The following is a 6000-nucleotide window of genomic DNA, read 5'->3' as shown; positions in this document are numbered from 1 at the left end:
AAAATTACTGGGAACCTAAATTTAAAGAATGACAAGATGGTGAGAAATAACAGATAGAACTAATAACTATGTCAGATGGAAAATTAAAAGGTCAAGGTGATTACTGATTTGATGTGAAGTAGGAAGAAGGAATCCAGGATGTCATCTAAGTGACTGGTGTTGGCAATAGATAAATGGTGGTGCCATTGACTGAAATAATAGGTCATTGACAGGTAGGAGAAAGGCAGAGGATTTAATGGGCAAGAGTCAAAGAAGAATTATGCTCAGCATCACTAGCCACCAGTGAGATGCAAATTAAAACCACAATGAGATACCACTTCACACCAGTCACAATGGCCATCATTAACAAATCAACAAACAGTAAGTGCTGATGAGGTTGTGGAGAAAAGGGAACCCTAGTGCATTGTTGGTGGGAACGCAGACAGGTGAAGCCACTGGGAAAACAGTATGGAATTTCCTCAGACAACTAAAAGTGGAACTGCCTTTTGACTCAGCAGTTCCACTGCTGGGATTATACCCTAACAATCCTGAAACACTAATTCAAAAGAACCTATGCACCCCAGTGTTCATAGCAACACAATTTACAATAGCCAAGTGCTGGAAGCAACCTAAGTGCCCATTTGTAAATGAATGTATCAAAAAACTATGGTACATTTACACAATAGAATACTACACAACAGAAAGAAAGGAGTTCCTATCCTTCACAACAGCATGGATGGAACTGGAAAGCATTTTGCTAAGTTAAGTAAGCCAGGCAGTGAAAGAAATACCATATGATCTCACCAAAAGTGGAACCTAATCAACAAAACAAACAAGCAAGCAAATATAACCTTTGATATTGAAATAGAGAACAAACTGACAGAGACCAGAAGGAAGAGGGGAGGGAAATAAGGGGGAAAGAAGGGAAAGAGTCATCAAGGAACATGTATAAAGGACCCAGGGACAAAGCCAAAGGGGTAAGGTTGGAGGGTGGGAGGTGGGGGTGGGTAAATAGAGATAGCTATATTCAAATGATAAAAAATGCTTAAAAAGGAGTCAAAGAATCATTATTACATATTTTAATTTTGTTAGATCATCTAAAATCATATCCCATAAATAATCGATACAAAATTAGGGAATTCAGGGGAATTATGGTTGAAAATCATGAAAGCATGTTTTGGATATCTATAGTGTGCTATATGTTTTTAGATCATAAGGGAACCATAACTTAACCTTCTAGAAGTTACATTTTTAAAAAGTAGCTTAAGTGTAGTCATTGTTCTAATAGACAACATTCCTAAAATATGAGGATTTGTTGGCACAGATGGTTCTGGCAGGATCAATCTCAAACTCTCCTCTTCCATTTGAAATTTCCATTGCACATTTCAAATGACCACAAAGCACCACAGTGGCAAGTAGAAGGCCATGGTTCCTGAAAAAAATTACAAATACCAAAGGGGAAGGGCCACAAGGTCAAAAGATATTTTTCTGGGAATTCTTGCAATATAGCAAGTGATGCCTTGAAGGGAAAAAAAAACCTTTTAGAAAGACAGCAGCTGCTATAATGCTGCTTCATTACAGACTCAGTGGAGCAGAAGCAATGCATCCATTTTGCCTTTTTCTTCATTGATGATATCAATGGAACATTAATGGAATTCTTATAGTGTACTAGTACAATGTAAATTTAACCTGAGTAAATCTTATATTGACCGTATTATAATACTCTTTTTTAAAAACTAAGGAAGAACTTCACTGGTTTATTTTTAATACAAAAAAGTTACATAAGGAATATAATTTCAGATCCACAATAAATAGGTAGTCAATACATTGTTTAAATTTCTATCACCATTAAGAGAATAGGTAGAATTTAAATCTAAATTAAAACTCTCATTAGCAAGCTTGTTTCATTGACATGTCACGCAGTCTTTCTCCAGTTAACAAAGTCAAGGTGCTTTTATTGTTGTTTCTTTATTGATTTCACTTATTTAATTATCTTTGAACAGAAAAAGCTTAGTTTCTATTTGTTCTTTTATTTTGTTAACAAGACAGGTTGTGCTTTCAAAACAAAAGCTATGCAAATTACTTAACATTTATCTGGATTTTTAAAATCTTGTCCAAACTATGATCCTGGGAGCGTCCACTTACATAAGAATTTGGGGGCTAGATGGGACCCAGATGTTTCAAGTGGATTTGCAAATGGCAAAGTGTTGTTTGTTGGATCTGCCTGCAAATCTATTTGCAAATGCAAATCCTCTTTCCAAACAGATCAGGTTTTTTTCTTTTTAGGTCGAGCAAAAATCCTTGAGCAAAGCAAAATGCTGATGGAATGTACATGTGGCACTTCTATGGATTTCTAGCCACACGCTCTCGAATATGCTCTGTGTACATGCAGATCATGGCAGAAGACAGAATGCAATGCCACATTTCCAGGGGTTCTGAGGCATCCTGCCATAGTTTAGGGGACAGGCGTGCACTGTGGTTCATCTAACCATCTCCTTTTTTTATTCCTACATGAATGACTTGGAGCGCACTGTACTTCCTCTGTGATTGCTATGATCCCTTCATGCACTGGTTTTGTCTTGCCAGTTTCCATTTGTCCAAAACTAAGTCTCCTTCTCTTACATGCTTTCTCTTCAACACATGTCCTTCTAGCAAATCCCTGTCATAGAGGTCCAGGCAATGAGTGAAGCTCTCCACTGATGCTTGTCTGTTGAGGTCAATAACTCATTCATATTTTCACTTTTTGTTGCTCGATGATGATGATGGTGATGGTGATGATAATTAATAATAATAATAATAATAAGGCAATTTATAGCCCTATGTACATTAACTCATTTAATCTTCACTACTACTCTCTTATATGCATACTGTTTCCCTTCTTCTTGTCCTATGCTCCTCTAATTTAAAAAATATCAATTTACAGTACATATTAATGGTGGAAAGAAAGCATGGCTTGCTTTTCACCCCTCAAATCTGTCATCTTGCCACTGCCCTCTTCAATGTCAAACAGTTGCCATAGCCTCCTAACCAGCACCTACCACACTCCAGACTCACCCTACTGTAATGTTCCTCTGAATTGTTGTTAAAATGAAGGATTTGAACTATGAATCTAACCTTGTCATTATTCTGCTCTAATGTTACTCTATTACCTACAAGGTGAAGGCCTTCAGCCTGAGGATGGAAAACAAAGCCTGCTGTACCTTCACACATTTACTTCTTTAATTTGTTTTCAGTGAAGCCTCAGTTCTTGAACTTCATCTGTTCTGAAAGGCTGTTTGAGAAGCGATTTGTTTGAACCAAATCATACTCATACTCTCACATTCTCTCCTTTGTTGTCTGAAAGACACATGACTGATCATACAAATATCAGCATAAAAGGGTTGTCAGGTTGAGAACTGAAGTTTTGTTCAACAACCTAGACATTTTTTCAATAAACAACTTGGTCAAGAACCAAGGTGTTCAAGATGGGAGATGTTTGAGAGTCAAGGTTTGACTGGTACTTTCTTCTCAGAACAAAATGACTTTTCAACTCAGTACCTCACATACAATATTATTTCATGGCTCTTAAAACATTTTAATATGAATTACATGAATTTGGATGGGGACTATGTTATTTCTTCTTGGTTTACCCCAATTCTGTGTTCGTTGTAAAAATGGCTTTTTGACACATTATTGGTATTACAGATATGTGCTTGATGATAAGTCATTCTCAGGGAAATGTGGCTTTGACCCACAGAAAGAAATTCATGAATGTGAATCACGAGAATCATAGCTAATGGAGGACAAGATATTGAGGCCAGTGAAGTCTTTCCTCACTTCCTTTAAAATATTTTAGATTCTTTGACAGTGGTGTTCAATCTGTGGCCCAGAATGGCTATGAATGCGGCCCAACGCAAATAATAAATTTACTTAAAGCTTTTTTTTCCTCATCAGTTTTCATTAATGTTTGTGTATTATTTGTGTTGCCCAAGACAACAAATTCACTTCTTCCAGTATGGCCCAGAGACACCAAAAGGTTAAACAGCCCATTTAGAAGATTCTGTATTCAATTTATAAATAAGCCTGATCAGGACTGAAAGTTAAGACTACCTAACCAGGCAAAACTACAATGGAAAAAAAATCTGAGACATATTGATTAGAAAACTAGTATTTTGAGAAAGAATGTAAAAGTACGGATTGATATATAAGTAAGGAACTTTGAAGTTGTATTGAACATGAAGGCAAAATATCCAATTTGTTCAGTAAAATATTTTATTTTTCTGTACAAGATCATTTAAACTGATATTTAATAATAAAGGTAGTTATATTTATCATGATAAGAATAACTAATTAATGACTGAGTTATTTATTTTTAATTCCCCTGAGGGGCCATCAAGAAGCCTAAGCGGAGTTTATTTATTTAGGGAGGCAGGTGTTTTCATTCCCTCGTGATGCAGAGGGTCAGCAAAATAGGAGGGAGTTGTCAGGATGCTGCGAGATCACAGTCATTATGGAGGTGGCATTCAAACATTATTTAAGGTAAAGACGATTGTACTGAGCCTCTGGTTTAGGGGACATTTTCTGAGTCATTTAACACAACAAGAACATTTTCATCTTCCTTGTCAGGCTGATTATGCTCAAAAACTTTTGCATTAACTTAAGTTGTCCTATTAGAGAGTGGATATTTATTTAAATCCCTACTGTTTTCCAAATTAACCCACATATTGGAGAAAATGTATATATAATTTCATTATATTTATGTTTATTTTAAATGAGATGTTAACTTTGGATATAACCATGTGATAAGAACTTGCATGTTCATAATTTAAACTTGATTTCTGGCAATCACTTATTTCCAAGTAATGTTACAGATATGACAATAAATTCTAGCCAAAATTTAATGATTGAAGTAATAACTATAATGTAATTTGTTGGAGAGTTATGACTATGGTCAAGTATCACCATCTGAAAGTTACTTCCATTCTCATAATCATTTTGGTAAAGTTTTGGCAGTGACATAAAATTCATGCTTTTGAGAGATTGATGTATATCAAGAGACAAAAATACTCTCTTCTTCCATAAACTTTAAATAAAATATTTTGTTTTCCTTAAGATCCCCAAAATAAAAAAATCCACGAAATGTAAGTAGACATCATTATGTGACATGGCTTATACTGATTATAGTCATGTCATGTCTTTTTAAAAAAAGACAACTTCTAAAATTTGTTTGAATCTGGGGATGTTTACTGTTCTCATTTGCTTTGAAGCAGTAGTAGAGACTAATTTTGAATGTCAAAGGTGTTCTACCACATGGTGTTGAGTGTTAAAAGTCAAACTAATATAAGATTCTGCTGTAATATAATAACTATTTTTTTTAAAAAAGACACACAATGACCAACATCTTAAGCTTCCTAAGTTATTATTAACACCCCCACATGAAGTAATAATCAGTTATATGAGTATAGTAGACATCTTACCATTCTGAATAGGATCGTTACAAACAGAAATACCTCAACTAACTCACTGATGTGTAAAACTTAGGTTTTAATGTTTTTATGCCTTCTTTTTGTTGTTTCATAGCACCTATCTCCAGGGCAAATATTACTGAAAACCTTCTAGATTTGTAAATGGTCCCTGCTCCCCAGAAACCACCACATCCCTCAACAAACATGTGGTGCAGATATAGTTCTCATATGCTTATTTTAGTGCTTTCTCAATAATTAGACATTTGAATGGCTTGCAGAAATAATATCGAGCAAGTATTAACCACATGTCAAATACAAAAAAATGTTTTTAAAAATGCATGGCATGATTAGAAGAATTGAAATTTTTTTTTACAGATCAACACTCTACATCTAAATTCTTACAGTTAATTTCTAAAATTTAGACAAAATTAAAATACTTGATATTTTTAATCATACCAAAATAATGCAGTACTTCCAAAAGGTTTAACCTCGAAATTTTTTAATAAAGTACATACTGTTTACTAAACTGTAAACTTACCAATTGCAAAGGAGTAACTCTGTCAAAGGCTTCCTGAGA

General features: G+C 34.7%; 1 protein-coding gene across 13 annotated transcripts in view; it reads left to right on the top strand.

Moving 5' to 3' along the window:
• Nucleotides 1–865: 865 nt before the first annotated feature.
• The window catches only part of LMO3 (LIM domain only 3), a 227741-nt gene continuing 222606 nt past the window's right edge, over nucleotides 866–6000 (top strand). For all 13 annotated transcript variants that reach the window (XR_008390982.1, XR_008390980.1, XR_008390981.1 and 10 more), the window contains exons 1-2: nucleotides 866–956; nucleotides 2632–2694. The gene's annotated coding sequence lies outside the window, so the exon portion shown is untranslated. The remainder of the gene's footprint in view (nucleotides 957–2631; nucleotides 2695–6000) is intronic.

Source organism: Artibeus jamaicensis, unplaced genomic scaffold (assembly GCF_021234435.1).
Source record: "Artibeus jamaicensis isolate MK-2021 breed Jamaican fruit bat unplaced genomic scaffold, CSHL_Jam_final contig_233, whole genome shotgun sequence".
Taxonomy (NCBI): Eukaryota; Metazoa; Chordata; class Mammalia; order Chiroptera; family Phyllostomidae; genus Artibeus; species Artibeus jamaicensis.
Note: the sequence above shows the minus strand (reverse complement) of the source record. Positions and strands in the feature narration are given on the sequence as shown.